The sequence below is a fragment of the Bos mutus genome, chromosome 16 (assembly GCF_027580195.1).
Source record: "Bos mutus isolate GX-2022 chromosome 16, NWIPB_WYAK_1.1, whole genome shotgun sequence".
In the NCBI taxonomy this organism is placed as follows: domain Eukaryota; kingdom Metazoa; phylum Chordata; class Mammalia; order Artiodactyla; family Bovidae; genus Bos; species Bos mutus.
Window position 1 is genome coordinate 40,941,859 of NC_091632.1, and position 16,704 is coordinate 40,958,562.

The 16,704-nt window shown below is 44.2% G+C and overlaps 1 long non-coding RNA gene across 1 annotated transcript in view; it reads left to right on the top strand.

Annotated features, from left to right (window-relative positions):
* The window catches only part of LOC138991268 (uncharacterized), a 28,648-nt gene extending 14,044 nt beyond the window's left edge, over positions 1 to 14,604 (top strand). Inside the window, exon 3 of the long non-coding RNA XR_011467269.1 lies at positions 3,959 to 14,604. This is a non-coding gene — a long non-coding RNA (uncharacterized lncRNA). The remainder of the gene's footprint in view (positions 1 to 3,958) is intronic.
* The last annotated feature ends 2,100 nt before the right edge of the window (positions 14,605 to 16,704 follow it).

Here is a 16,704-nt window from a genome sequence, read left to right on the forward strand (position 1 = left end):
GTCAGACAACTTAATGACTGAACAACAACAAAGGAACAGAGCTCAGAAATAAACCCCTAGGTTTATGAGTATTGATGCTGCAATAGAGAGGGCATTGTCCTGACAGGGTTCGGGGCCTACTCCAAAATACAGCGCCTCAACATATTGAATGTTTTTATTTGTTTTGGCTACACTGAGTCTTCTCTGTGGCACACAAGGGTTTTCTCTGGTTGTGGTTCATGGCTTAGTTGCTCCCTGTCGTGTGGGATCTTAGTTCTCCAACCAACCAAAGATTGAAGCCATGTCCCCTGCATTGGAAGGCAAATTTCTAACCACTGGACCTCCAGCGAGGTCCCTGGCATATTGAATATTTTTAAATGAAAGGATTTGAGAAATGACAGGTGCCAGAAGGACTCTGACTTTCCCATGAAGCAGGTCATAAGACTCGCATGTGAGAGGTCCCCTCCCTGTGCCTGGAGAAAAGGAGCCTTTTCCACTCCAGTGATAGAGGGATTCTGAGAGGAACCTGGAAGAACAGGCTTTGCCAAGTTCCCCCTAGTTCACTACCCTGGGCTCATACTCTTTTTTTCTATTACATTTCCCCACAATTTTCCACTCTTGATCAAACTGAGTGTAAAAAAACACTGAAGTTTAACTGTTTCTTCAGGTCTTCCTTTCCTTATGATGGTTCCTGTATCTCATGCAACTTGTATTTAATAAATTTGTGTGCTTTTCTCCTGTTAAGCTTTTGATAGAGTCCCAGCTGAGAGAGCACAGAAGAGTAGAAGGAAAGGGATAATTTTCCTCCCTTAATAGTAGATTAGCAGTAAAATATTTGATTGTATCAATTGGAACTGAACAACTGATTGTGTGTATGAAGAAAGTAAATTAAACTCTCACTTTGGGTGTTGTTGATAAGCTTCTGCTATAGCTGAGGCAACCTTTTCAATTGCATGGATTTGTATATTGGGGAAAGAAACAGGGTTCCAATGTCCCTGGGGCAAAAGGATTAGGGGAACCAGGAAGTGGAGGGTCTTCCAAGTTATACCCAAATGCATGTCAGCAGCTCTTGAGCACAAAAGGCAGAGGAAATAAACTCTGACTCTGCTGGCTGACATTGCGGCCTAAAAAATAAATGAAAACCCTGGGAGCAAATGGGGTGTTGAGATTTCTTGTGGTTTCGATCTAGTCCTCACATGAGGATACAGTAGCTTTGCTTGTTTCACAACCAAGTGAGTTTGTTTCCAACTGTAAAAATGATTTGGTGCCGGATATCAATTTTATGACCTTTCCCTGGGTGTAAAGACTGGAAAATGCTTGAGGAAAATCTCTCTGAAATACAAGTGCTCCCCACATACCTTCCTGCCTCCAGGAGTGAGAGCTAGTGGAGAGCTAGCAAATGATTACATTATTTCTGCAATAAAGCCTGATACATCTATAATAAAAGTTAATGATTATGCACAGACTTTCAGATGCTTCCAAAGAGTCTAGACTAAAAACACTAAATCTTTGTATGTCCACTCTTGCAAATTCCATGACAGTAGGATTTTAAATTTGCTTCAGTAATAGCCTAAGGCTATTAGTATACATATTTTTTTCTTTTGTCATCCAACAGCCCCACTTAGGAAAGCTGTCAGAACTCTCAGAATAGGTCTAGGCTGTAAACTGTGTTTCAAAACATCAAAAAGATATAGTGCATGCTCAGTTGTTTAGTCATGTCCAACTCTTTTGCAGCCTCACGGACTGTAGCCCACCAGGGTCCTCTGTCCATGGGATTCTCCAGGCAAGAATGCTAGAGTGGGTTGCCATGCCCTCCTCCAGGGGATCCATTGGCAGGGAAGTTCTTTACCACTAGTGCCACCTGGGAAGCTCTTGTCTTTTGATGGTACCATACTGTTTTGATTCCTGTAGCTTTATAGGAAGTTTTACCATCAGGAAGTGTGAGGCCTCCAAATCTGTTCTTTTTCAAGATTTTTTTTGGCTCTTCTGAGTCCTTTGAGATTCCATATGAATTTTAGGATGAATTTTCTATTATTGAAAAAAACATTGTTAGGATTTTGATAGAAATTGCATTGAATCTGTAGATGTTACTATTACTTTTTAAAAAGTTTGTTAAATGGGCATATTGAAATGGCATTTTGCTGTATTTTGTTGTTGTTTATTTGGCTTCACCAAGTCTTAGTTGCAGCGTGTGGGATCTCGTACCCTGGCTAGGAATGGAACCTGAGCCCGCTGCATTGGGAGCACAGAGTCTTAGCCACTGGACCATCACGGAAGTTCAGAATTTTGCTGTATTTTAATATGCATTTCTCTTATTACAAATAAAACTGGCTATTTGTATCTCTCCTTATCGAATTGCCTGCTATCCTTTGCCAACTTTTTCTATTAGAGTTTTACTATCATGTAAATAGAGGATGTTACAAGTAGCAACACTTCTTTTGTTATATAAAATCATCAAATACTCATTGGGCACCTTTTTAGATGAGGCCCTGAGTTGGATGTTGGGCTACAAGGTGAGGTTGGAAACAAGATCACAATCCTTGCACTCGTGGGACAGGCAGGTAGACAGACAGTGTGGAAGAATTACTCAAATACATAATAATGAATTGGGATAAGTGATGTGAAAGTAAGGACCAGAGTGTGATAAAGAGGATCCGATCTAATCTAGGGTTCAGGGAAGTCTTTTCTCAGGAAGTGACATTGTAACTATGATTTAAAAGATGAATAGGAAATAACTAGGGCTTTCCTCAGAGAAGGCAATGGCACCCCACTCCAGTACTCTTGCCTGGAAAATCCCGTGGATGGAAGAGCCTGGTAGGCTCCAGCCCATGGGGTTGCTAAGAGTCAGGCACGACTGAGCAACTTCACTTTCACTTTTCACTTTCATGCATTGGAGAAGGAAATGGCAAGCCATTCCAGTATTCTTGCCTGGAGAATCCCAGGGACAGAGGAGCCTAGTGGGCTACTGTCTATGGGGTCGCACAGAGTCGGACACGACTGAAGTGACTTAGCAGTAGCAGGGCTTTCCTGGTGGTCTGGTGGTTAAGAATCCTCCCCCCAGTGCAGGAGACAGGGGTTTGATCCCTGGTCCAGGAAGATCCCACATGCTGTGGAGCAGCTAGGCCTGTGTGCCACAACTACTGAGCCAGTGCTCTAGAGCCTGCAGGCAGCAACTACTGAGCCCACTTGCAGGAACTACTGAAGCCCAAACGCCTAGAGCCTGTGGTCCACAAGAGAAGCCACTGCAGTGAGAAGCCCGAGCACTGCCAGGAACTAGAGAACCTTGCTCACTGCAAATAAAGAAAGTCCTTGCACAGCAATGAAGATCCAGCACAGCCAAAAATTAAATATTTTTTTAAAAAGGAACTAAAGGTGGTGTGCGAAGTTAGAGAGCGTTCCTGGCAAAGATATTAGCAGGTGCAAAGGCCCCGAGGCCAAAGGAGCTGGTTATGTACAAGGACATGAAAGAAGGTGGTTTAAGCTGAAATGTGAAGGGAAGTGGTAATCAGGCTTGGAGACTAGAGATCCAGGTTAAGGCATCTGACCATTGGTCAGAAGCGATTTCTCCTTTCTTAAGTGAAATAAAGTGAAAGTCGCTTAGTCGTGTCCAACTCTTTGCAGCACCATGGACTAATTCCCCAGGCCAGACACTGGAGTAGGTAGCTGTTCCCTTCTCCAGTGGATCTTCCCAACCCAAGGATCGAACCCAGGTCTCCTGCATTGCAGGCAGATTCCTTACCAGCTAAGCCACTAGGGAAGCCCAAGAATATAGATACAGCAACAACCACCTGAGGCTTAGGCTTCCATCTTGTGGTTTTATTTTTTTTTTTTTTTTGCTTCAGAATAGTTTTATTAGTTTGGATACACTTTATCCACACTCAACTTTTCCTCTTCTACTTTGATACACGTATTTACTCAGAGTCTTCATCGACGTCTTCGTTGCCCCATAGCTCATATATTGTAATGTTATTTGTGTCAGCAGGTACCTCGAAACTGGGAAGACTGAAGTTACTGCCGGTTGCCATGGTGAGTTTCAAATTCCGCGCCCTGGACACCAATTTCCCAAGGTCCATCTCAAGCTGGTCTAAGGTATCGACCGTATAGTCTTTGTTGGGGGAAGCCTTTTTATTTTTCTTTCCCGAAGAGCCAAGTGAACTGCCCCGGAGGGCAGGAAGAGTCTGCACAGTAGTCTCGTCACTGTCTCCTGGAAACTTCTGTATCATAAACAGCACAGCAAGGAGAAAAAGCCAATGCAACTTGCTCCCAAGCCAGCCTCGGTCATGCTCTGGTAGATTCTGCTGAATTTGAAAGTGCCTTCTGCAGGGCACCTTCCCGGGGAGTTCTATGGTGTCATCTCTCAGACAGTAAAACACAAAAGCACAGAAAGAGGAGACACACATAGACCAGAAAAAGAACCCCATTACAGACTGCATGGTGAGCAGAGAGGAACTGGCTCTGGTGTGCTTGTCTGCCCTGGCATCTGGAGACTGAGGACCAGGCAGGGCTGGGCCCTTGGTGATGTCACAGAGGGCCCCGCCCTGGCCAGAACCCATCTGGCCATTGTGATGACTTCAGGGCAGAGATCAGGGAGGCTTGCGGGGGTCAACTGGGAGAAGGGCTTAAAGGGAAATGGTGACATTTCCAGCTGGCAATCCAAAGAGAGGCGGGGAGTGACAGAATGCCACCTCCTTGCCAGTGTATTCTTTCTGAACCTGATGCTCTACTGGGAGGGTGGATCCACCTTCTATTTTTAGTTTTCCCTTTGTTGAATCCAAACTCTGTGGTGAGCAGAGCAGACCCACAGGCTTGCGCCCCTGTGGAGTAGAGAGCCAAAAGGGAAAGAAAGATGTTAAACCAGAGGCCACAAACTAGGAGCCACTGATGTGTTTTGTGTGGCCTACACTGTTCGTAAAGATGATTGTGTTCAGTCACATCTGAACCTTTGAGATCCCGTAGACTGTAGCCCACCAGGCTCCCCTGTCCATGGGATTTCCCAGGCAAGATTACGGGAGTGGGTTGCCATTTCCTTCTCCACATCTTGTGGTTTTCTTCTCCCCTCTCCGCTCTGCCATTTTCTTGGATGAATTCACTTTATATCACCCTGGTGCTTTCCTTAATAGGTTCATCCATTCAGCCATTCATTTATTCCACAAATATTCACTGAGCACCTTTGATGTGCTGGCTAATTAATAAGCCAATCTCAGATACTGATAAGTTCTTAGAGGTGGATGAAGAGGGGAAAAAGTGGAGAGTCAACTGGGCGGCCATTGTTGTAGAGCCAGTGTAGCTAGAGCTCTGGGTGGACACCATGGGGCAGAAGGAGGGATGGTGGTGCAAGCTCCTCCTCCTGCCAGGATGGAGATGGGATCCTCTTCATGTTCAGGACAAAGGGAAGTCACAGATGATTTTCAGTCAGGAAGTAGTTCCATCAGGTTTATGTTTGGGAAAGGTATCTGGCTAGGTTGGGGATAATGGAAGCCAGGGCAGCAATCCCAGAGGTTTGGGGGGCTATTCAGTGGTCCACGGGGGAGATGAGTGTGTCCTAAGAAAAATGGGCTTCCCTTATGGCTGAGCTGGTGAAGAATCCACCTGCAGTGCAGGAGACCTGGGTTCGATCCCTGGGTTGGGAAGATCCCCTGGAGAAGGGAAAGGCTACCTACTCAGTACTCTGGCTTGGAGAATTTCATGGACTGTACAGTCCATAGGGTCACAAAGAGTCAGACACGACTGAGCAACTTTCATACTAAGAAAAAAAGCAGTGAACATGAATGGCATGTTCATGAATGGAAGACTCCAAGGTGTTCAAGAAGGTCAATTCACAAGACCCGGCGAAGGGCGAGTCAGTGAGGAGGGTGGGGGGAAGCCCAGGATGTAGACCCAGGTCCTGGAGGGTAGATCCAGAGAGGATGCCTTTTAGTGAGAAATGGAACTCTGCAAGGGTCCCACTGGCAGGGAGGACCTTGAGTTTGGTTTTGGTGAGTTAGTGCTTGGAGGCGCTTGTGCAAATAGCAAGTTGGAAGAGGCAGAGAAAGGGAAGTTTGTGGATGTGATGTATTTCCAGGGGGAAAACAATAAGATCTTTTGATCCATTGAACACTGGGAATCAGAGAGGCAGAAGTGATGAGGAGGAGCCCGAGTCTCCAGCTTGTATCACCTGGAAAGATGGTGGTGGTGTTTGTGACAAATATTTTTACTTGTTTGCCTTTTACTTTTGTTTGGGGTGGGATTAATTTAGCTGACCATAGGAGAATAGTTTGCCTGTACATTTTAAGAATGTTAAAGTGAAATATATGTTGGTCACAGACATTTGGGGCCATGCTGAACCAATATCCTAAAAAATAAAACCCTCATCTCCAAGAAAAAATATCGAGTTGGCCAGAAATTTCATTTAGATCTTTTTTGGCAAGATCTTATGGAAAAACCCAAATGAGCTTCCTGACCAACCCAATACAAATTTTGTGCGTTAACCCAGAATAATCAGAAGAACTGATTATTCATTCATCAGTTCTTCTTTTATCAAGAGTAATGTGAGTTTGCTTATAATACTCCCAGACCATTGTCTCTCAAAAGTCGTTGAATTCCAGTAGCGATTAAAAAAAATCCCAGATTGTGGGGGAGGGATGTATTGGGAGCTTGGGATTAGCAGGTGCAAACTATTATATATAAAATTGATAAACAATAAGGTCCTACAGTAAAACTCAGGGAACTGGATCCAATATCTGTGATAAACCATAATGGAAAAGAATATAAAAGAATGTATTTGTATATATAACTAAATCACTTTGCCGTACAGCAGAAATTAACACAAACTTGTAAATCAACTATACTTCAATTTAAAAAATGCATCCCTGACCTTAAAAAAAGGAAAAGTCTCAGATTATAAACTGACAATGGAACCTGAAGGCTGCTCACACCTGCTGAGCCGCTTTCTAAACTCTCACGAAAACAACAGTTTCTCTTGTTCCCAGTGCAGCTTGAAGCCACAAAAATTAATTACATCACCTGCAAAATTAGTCCTGTTTTGCATCCAAAGGTCAATGTTCAGACTGAGAAATGGTTTAGTGCTTTCAAACACAGGGCTGAGCACATAAATATTTATCACAGGAGGACAGGAACTCACTGTACACGTGTGTTTGCCTTATCAGGCAGTTACCTGGGGCAACGAGTAAGTCTGTCTGCTTCCTGTCCCAATTTCTTTTGCCCAAGACCTTGGGCAATTGTTTATTGGACAGAGTGTTCTGTCCCGTTTCCCTTCTTCTGGGAATAAAGGCACAGAGTGCCAAACAAACACACCTCCTGGTCTACTAATACCTGATTTCTGGAGAGGAGAGGGTTCTAGGTGTTTGCTAGAAAGATCCAACAACAATTATGAAAGAGAAAACTGTTGGCTACACCCAGCAGAGAACAGAAAGCATGCATTTCCCCATTCCTGACTTGCTTGTTTTCATTACAGTTTTGAATGCTTTCCATGAACTTTATGGAATGTTCAAGCTTTTGATAGTGAAGATGATATAACAGAGATACCGGCAAACAACAGTTCCCGATCATGATTTATGGTAAATGCACAGCCTTGTATTTTTTTAGTTTTCTATGTTCATAAAATGAGAATGTTAAAGAAACATTGGCCAAGTCAGCTTGAATCTGGCTACATATTTGTTTTGGCCACTCTGAGCTTTCATTTCACAAGTTCTCATACGAACCAGCCGAGGCCATTGTTACATAAGAAAGTTCAGCTGGACCGTACCAAGTCAGCTCAGCTTTCTCTGTCTCCCCACGGTGGTCTCAAGGAATGGCTTCGTGAATCTTCCAGCTTAGACTAAGTAAACTCATATGCAGGGAAACTCTGACAAGTTATTTTTCAAGTGTTAGTTTCCAGAGCCTCCAAGATCCTGGTTCTCACTAATGGATCAGTAGATACCCGGTGCAGATTTATCAGAGTCAATTTCAAGTCTATTAGTCTCTTCCACCCGCTGACCTACTAACTCTGAAGGTTTACTAGCAACTCCAGATTGTTATATTTTAATTTGCATTTAATTTTGCACATATTTTAATTTGCACTAAATTCAACAGGCCATTTATATCTCTTTCTGAATTGCCTGTGGAGTTTTGATATTACCTATGTAAAGGATAGGGCTTCCCTGGTATCTCAGACTGTGGAGAATCTGCCTGCAATGCAGGAGCCCTGGGCCAGGAAGATCCCCTGGAGAATGGAATGGCTACCCATGCCAGTATTCTCAACTAGAGAATTCCATGGACAGAGAAGCCTGGCAGGCTACAGTCCATGAGGTGCAAAGAGTCAGACATGGCTGAGCAACTAACACACACCTATAAAGGATATTTTGGAAGAAAAGCTATAACAAACCTAGAAAACATAATAAAAAGCAGAGATATCACTTAGCTGGCAAAGATCCATGTAATCAGAGAGATGGTTTTTCTAGTAGTCATGTACGGATGTGAGAGTTGGACCATAAAGAAGCTTGAGGGCAGAAGAATTGATGCTTTCAAGACTCTTTAGAGTCCCTTGGACAGAAAGGAGATCAAATCAATCAATCCTTAAGGAAATCAACCCTGAATACTCACTGGAAGGACTGATGCTGAAGCTAAAGCTCCAATGCTTTGAGCACCTGATGCAAAGAGCCATCTTATTGGAAAAAACCCTGGTGCTGGGAAAGATTGAGGGCAGGAGGAGAAGCGGGTGACAGAGAATCAGATAGTTAGATGACATCGCCAACACAATGGATGGACATGAATTTAAGCAAACTCTGGGAAATAATGAAGGACAGGGAAGCCTGGCATGCTGTGGTCCACGGGGTTGCAAGGAGTCAGATATGGCTTAGAGACTGAACAACAGCAGAATGCAAAGGGTATCAAGCATGGCAACATTTCTTTGTTAATTACCAGCTATCCTTTGGGCGTCTCTCTGGTCTTGGGCATTGTGGGCAGATTCTTCTGTTTGTTCTAAATGTCCCCTGCCAAGCTTCATGAGATAATCCTTCCAACAAATTTCCCAAAATTTGGTAAACAAGCTCATGTTATTATTTAGTGACTGCCTGAGGACAGGGCTTGGTCTATCTTGTGCATTTTGAATCCTAGATGTGCCCAGACCAAGTAGGCATTTGATAAATATTTGTCTCATGGACAGAAATTATTTTCTAGTTTGCCTTGATCCATCCTCTTAATAGGTGAAAAAAAAAAAACAAAAAACAGCTAACTTTTTTATTCTAACCCCAACAACAATCTCCCCTCCTTGTGATTATTTTAATGGTTCTTTTCAAGCTATTTTCTTGACACACAATAATAATAAATGTGGACTTCCCTGGTGGTCCAGTGGCTAAGACTCCATGCTCCCATGCAGGGGGCCTGGGTTCTATCCTTGGTTGGGGAACTAGATCCCATATGCCAACACTAAGAATTAACATGCCACAACTAAAAAAAAGAAAAATTCTTGTGTGCTGCAACTAAGACCTGGCACAGTCAAATAAAACTTTTTACAAAAATAGTTAAAAGTGTATATGGTGTCCCAGGTTGTACAAAAAAATATGGACATATTTTCATAAAATCCTGCCTGATGTGTTTTATGAGTTTTTGGCCACAGGGATCTATTAGCCAATGTGTTCAATGGAATAGTCCATTGTAACTCCCTGAAAACTGATATAATGGAGCTTGTTATCCTGTAATTATCACTTGTGTTATGATGCCAAGTTTCACTGATTCATTAGCTTGTGCTTGTCCTTCCTGAAATGAGTTTTCAGGAGTACACAATCCTACGCACGTGTGGCATAGGTGATGCATCACAACTGTGAATGAACTGAGGAATTCTGGGTGGCTCCCTCTTGCTCCAGAACCTCCCCTACATCCAAGTTCAATTGCGCCTGAGCTCCAGCCCTGTTCGTCCATTCCCTGTTTATTGGGCACTGACTCTGTCAGATATTACATGAGGCACCAGCAGCAGAGATTTTTGCCTGGAGCTAATGATTTCTTTTCAAAAGTAGGTTCAACCTGGGTAGATATCACATGAATCACAGATGTCTTGGTGTGAATTGATTTATGAGGTCCCTCAAGTTCACCAAGCCCGAAGGGGTGGAGTCGAGCTTCCCACCCAGGCAGTCTGGCTTCATGTATTCCAAAAGTGTCATCCAACCACGTCATCATTTGGGGAGGATACACATTTACTGGGATGGGTCTGCCATTCCCCAAACATGTTTGGAATTACTCTCTTGGAATCTGATGAGAAGTTGAAGCGCTCAGGGGGACTTCCCTGGTGGTCCAGTGGTTAAGGCTCTGCACTTCCAGGGCAGGGGGCGTGGGTTCCATTCCTGGTTGGACAGCTAAGATCCCGAATGCCAAGCAGCACAGCCCCAAAAAAAAGAAATGGAAAGAATCTAATTACAGCTCTACTAGCAAGCAGATAAGATATTATAAGTGAATGGCTTCAGTTCTCAAGCTCCTGTTTTCTCCTGTGTAAAACAAGGAGATCAGACCCATCTTATGAGATTCCTTTCAGCTCGACAAATCTGTGGTCCTGTCTCAGCAACAGGATCTCCTTTTGTTATGAGCTTGACTTCTATATAAAATGGGGAGATATATAGACTTGCTTGGCTTATTGTGCTGAGTTGTTGGCAGATGATGTGAGATAAAGGCTTCAAAGACAAAATGATGAAGCGTGAGCTGGATGTAAGTTACAGTCGTGTGATGATATGTTCTCCAATCTTCAGGCCACTGCTACTTTCTCTAGCCTGCAACTCATTTTTTAAATAAATTTTTATTGGAATATAATTGCTTTACAGTATTGTGTTAGTTTCTACTGTAGAGCAAAGTGAATCAGCTATATGTATATCAGCTCTTTTTTGGATTTCCTTCTCATTCAGGTTACCACAGAGCACTGAGCTATACAGTAGGTTCTCAGTCACGTCCGATTCTTTGCAACCCTATGGACTATGGCCTGTCAGCCTCTTCTGTCCATGGGATTCTCCCGGCAAGAATACTGGAGTGGGTTGCTGTTTCTTCCTCTAGGGGATCTTCCCAACCAAGGGACTGAACCTAAGTCTCCTGCAGCTCTTGCATTGTAGGCAGATTCTTTATCCCTGAGGCACTGGTAAAACCCAGATATCTATATTATCAGATCAGATCAGTCGCTCAGTCATGTCCGACTCTTTGCGACCCCATGAATCGCAGCACGCCAGGCCTCCCTGTCCATCACCAATTCCCGGAGTTCACTCAAGACTCACGTCCATCGAGTCAGTGATGCCATCCAGCCATCTCATCCTCTGTCATCCCCTTCTCCTCCTGCCCCCAATCCCTCCCAGCATCAGAGTCTTTTCCAATGAGTCAACTCTTCGCATGAGGTGGCCAAAGTACTGGAGTTTCAGCTTTAGCATCATTCCTTCCAAAGAAATCCCAGGGCTCATCTCCTTCAGAATGGACTGGTTGGATCTCCTTGCAGTCCAAGGGACTCTCACGCGTCTTCTCCAACACCACAGTTCAAAAGCATCAATTCTTCGGCACTCAGCCTTCTTCACAGTCCAACTCTCACATCCATACATGAACACAGGAAAAACCATAGCCTTGACTAGACGAACCTTTGTTGGCAAAGTAATGTCTCTGCTTTTGAATATGCTATCTAGGTTGGTCATAACTTTCCTTCCAAGGAGTAAGTGTCTTTTAATTTCATGGCTGCAGTCACCATCTGTAGTGATTTTGGAGCCCGGAAAAATAAAGTCTGACACTGTTTCCACTGTTTCCTCATCTATTTCCCATGAAGTGGTGGGACCGGATGCCATGATCTTCGTTTTCTAAATGTTGAAGAACAGACTGGTTCCAAATAGGAAAAGGAGTTCGTCAAGGCTGTATATTGTCACCCTGTTTATTTAACTTCTATGCAGAGTACATCATGAGAAACGCTGGACTGGAAGAAACACAAGCTGGAATCAAGATTGCCGGGAGAAATATCAATAACCTCAGATATGCAGATGACACCACCCTTATGGCAGAAAGTGAAGAGGAACTCAAAAGCCTCTTGATGAAAGTGAAAGTGGAGAGTGAAAAAGTTACTATCAATAGTGTATATATTTTGAAATTCACGAATAAAAACTCATGGTGCATCAATGTTGTGCCTATACCTTTCCAGGCTCTGGAGAAAAAGCAGCCATATAGACCCAGTGCTCAAGGAGCTTAACTTACGTTCAAGTGAAAGGTGGACACAAAGATAAGACAACTGAACACATATGTTCATCTGAGTTGAGAAGACTGCCGAGGAAGCTGGCTAAAGGCTGAGCCGAAGACGCACAGCTCACCCTGCAGAGCTCAGTGTCTTGGAGGAAAGCGGTCTAGTCTGAGATGTGAAAGCTACTACTAGAGGTTGAATTGCACCTGCCCACCCCTCAAGATCTGTCAGAGGTCCAACACCTAGTACCTGTGAAAGTCACCTTATTTGGAAATAGGGTTGTGATAGAAACAGTTAAAATGAGATCATACTGGAGTGGGACTTCCCTGGTGGTCCACTGACTAGCTGGGTTCCCCAGGTGGTGCAGCAGTAAAGAACCCACCTGCCAATGCAGGAGATGCAAGAGATGCCGCTTCGATCCCTGGGCTAGGAAGATCCCCTGGAGGAGGAAATCCACTCCAGTATTCTTGCCTGGAAAATTCCACGGATAGAGGAGCCCGGCAGGCTACAGTCTATGGGGTTGCAAAGAGTCAGATGCAACTGAGCACATAAGCTGGGATAGGATGGGCCCTCACTCAGTATGACTGGTATCCTTAGACAAAGAGACAAACGCAAACGAAAATGCCATGAGAAGGTGGAGGCAGAGGACTTCCTTGATGGTCCAGTGCTTAAGAATCCTCCTGCCAATGCAGGGGACACCGGTTTCATCCCTTGTCAAGGAAGATTCCGCATGCTACAGGGCAACAAGCCTGCATGCCACAACTATCAAGCCTGTGCACTCTAGGGCCAGTGCTCTGCACCACGAGAAGCCCACGCACTAGAGAAAGCACATGTGCAGCCATAAAGACCCAGCACAGCCAAAAATAAATAAGTAAATAAAATTTAAAAAATGAAGATGGAGGCAGAGGCCAGACCGATGCAGCTACAAGCCAGGGACTGCAGGTGACACGAGAAGTTGCACCAGGCAAGGAAGGAAGCTTCTCTTTAGGTTTCTAAAGGAATGTAACTCTGCCAGCTTCCTGATTTTGGACTTCTTACTTCCAGAACTCTGAGAGACGAATTACTGTTTTAAGTCACTCAGTTTTCAGTCATTTGTTTCAGCAGCCCTAAGAAACCAATACCAGTGCAAAGGAGCTAGGCACACAGAGGATGAAGGCAGAGGGTCCCAGGGCTGCAGAAACAGCATTTGCAATGTCTCTAAGGAGGCAGAAACCTCAGCAAATGCAAGGAACCAAGACAAAGCTTAGAAGGTGCAGCTCTGTCAGGAACAAGTTCTACCGGGGAATTTGTCTGGATGCTTGTGATGGTGATGGGACTTGTGAAGGGTGCTCAGCCGGAGAACAGCAGAACGTGCCTGGTGAGAAGGGATAGAGGGAGCTGGAGCCCACAACCTCATCGGGAGGTTGGTGACCCCTGGTTTGGCATGGGGCAGTGAGAGGATGGTGGTGCTGGGTTCTGGAGTAAATGTCAGAGAAAAAGCTAAGTAGACCAAGAGTGGATCAGGTTTAGGCATGCAGAAAGGAGAGGAAACACAAGAATGCCTAAATTTTAGATAAATGCCTTAATGAAATTATTTTTCAGGCTGGTGGGTGGTGATGCCCTTCATGAGAAGGTGAAAATTGGGGAGGAAAAAGTTCAGATGGGGTGTGAACACCACGGGTTTGCTGAGCTGATGTGACTTGGCTCAGTCTCTGCTCTTGCTCATCAAACTTGGCATCAGGTGACTTGGCCAATTCCAAAATTCAAGACCCCTTGTCCTCCTCTAACGGGTTGCAGGAACCCCTGTAGCAGATATCAGGAGAGCCTCTTGCCTCCAAAAGGAGTTTCAGTGACGTCGTTCCAAAGGGCGTGATCATTTGACTAATCCTCATGCTTTGAAGAGGAAACACCCTTGGAATACATAAGTTCTGGTGTGTTTGTAAAAACAGTAGATCTCATTTCTTCAGAGCCAGACCTCGTGAGTCCAGATTTAGAAAGATCATGTCAGAGCATGTCGTAAAGATGCCTCACTACATTATCAAAGACTGCTTAGAAATAGATAATAAATGTATTTTCCCATTCCCATTTAATGAGGACCTTTTTAAGTTAAACATGAGCTAAGAGTCCCATGACTGAAGCAACGTGTAACTAGAAATTCGTAACCATCGTGCCAATGGCAGTTTCAGCTTGTGACTCAGTTTTTCTCGGACTTTGGATGATGTTCATGATCATAGAAAAATGGGCTAGCTTTTGTGGTGGTTATTTTTATATGAAATGCTCTGTAATATAAGGCTGGGGAAAATGATTATAAATACAGTGTTTGAGATGACAATCAAAAGGCAGCAGTAATGCAACATTGTAAATTACCTATATGTCAATAAAAAATTAAATAACCATTTAAGACGTACTGTACAGTACATAGAACTATATGTAACATTTTGTAATAATCTATAAGGAAAAAGAATCTGAAAAAATACGTGTATATAATAAATAAATAAAAAACTAAATCACTTTGCTGTACACCTGAAACTAATACAACATTATAAATCAACTATACTTCAGTTGCCTCGGAGAAGGCAGTGGCACCCCACTCCAGTACTCTTGCCTGGAAAATCCCATGGATGGAGGAGCCTGGTAGGCTGCAGTCCATGGGGTTGCTAAGAGTCAGACACGACTGAGCAACTTCACTTTCACTTTTCACTTTCATGCATTGGAGAAGGAAATGGCAACCCACTCCAGTGTTCTTGCCTGGAGAATCCCAGGGATGGGGGGGCTTTTTGGGCTGCCATCTGTGGGGTCACACAGAGTCGGACATGACTGAAGCGACTTAGCAGCAGCAGCATACTTCAATTAAAAATAAAATAAATAATCAACAAGGACCTACTGTATAGTACAGAGAATTATGTTCAATACTTTGTAGTAATCTCTAAAGGAAAAGAATCTAAAATATATATATACACACACATATATATATAATGTATGGAAGTCGCTCAGTTTTGTCTGACTCTTTGAGACCCCCAGAATACTGGAGTATTCTGGAAAGAGAAAGAGCCTTTCTCTTCTCCAGGGGATCTTCCCAACCCAGGGATTGAGCCCAGCTCTCCCGCATTGCAGGCAGATTCTTTACCAGCTGAGCCACAAGGGAAGCCCGTATATATGTATATATACTTAAAACTGAGTCACTTTGCTATACACCTGAAACTAACACAAAATTGTAAGTCAACTAGACTTTCATAAAAACAATTTTTAAAGGTAGAAGCTTAAGAGGGCTGAGCGCAAAAGAATTGATGCTTTTGAACTGTGGTGTTGGAGAAGACTCTTGAGAGTCCCTAGGACTGCAAGGAGATCCAACCAGTCCATTCTAAGGGAAATCGGTCCTGGGTGTTCATTGAAAGGACTGATGTTAAAGCTGAAACTCCAGTATTTTGGCCACCTGATTGCGAAGAGTTGACTCATTTGAAAAGACCCTGATGTTGGGAAAGATTGAAGGCAGGAGGAGAAGGGGATGACAGAGGATGAGATGGTTAGATGGCATCACCGACTCAATGGACAAGAGTTTGGGTAAACTCCGGGAGTTGGTGATGGACAGGGAGGCCTGGCATGCTGCAATTCATGGGGTCGCAAAGAGTCAGACACGACTGAGCGACTGAACTGAACTGAACTGAACTGAAAGGTAGAAGCAGCCAGTCATTACTGCTGTTGTTATTATATAGCCTCACCTCATGACTCGTGGAATCTCAGGTCCCGGACCAGAGACTGAACCCAGGCTACAGCAGTGAAAGCTTGGGATCCTAACCACTAGGCCACTGGGAAACTCCCAATATAGTCTAAAACTACATGAACAATCATGTCTGGTCCAAGATCCCCTTTTCTTCTGGCTTTCCCTGGGTGATGTCATCAGCCCAGGAGCTTTATTTATTATCCACGTAGCCTGATGACCCCTCAATTGTGTAGTCAGAGCCTGGTTCCACTCAAGAGCTTCAGGCTGGGTCCCCCCCACCTCCTGGAATCAAACATGCCCCAACAGAACTCTCAGCTTCCCACACACACCTGCTCCTCCTGAGTTCTTCCTGAGAATGACACCACCTCCCCACTGGGGCAGCATCAGACTGCAGGTGTTTTGATCCTGGTTTCCCCACACCCGCTCCATGCCCATCACCCTGGCCCAGGCTACCTTCATCAGTCACCTGCCTCGTTGCCTGCCTTCTGATCTGTTGTCCACACCACAGCCAGGATCATCTTTCAGGAACGCAAGTCTGTTTATTCATGTCACATCCCTTCAAAGAAGGAAAACAGTCCTTTGATGTCTCCCCATTTATTACTACAAAGGTGAAGACCTTAACTTGACATCCTGTTCTCAGTGAAGGGTCCTCTTCATCCTTCTGGGAACACTTCCTCAGTCCTTCCTTCCAGGAATACTTCCAGTACTTCCTCTTTCTGTCCTCCATGACCTGGCTGAGTGGATGTGGTGCCAGGTCACTCCTCTTTAGGGCACACATTTTACAATGCACCGAGATGGCTGGTCTATGATGTGACATTTACCTACGCATTCAGATGCATGGAAATGTCCATTTCCCTAGTCC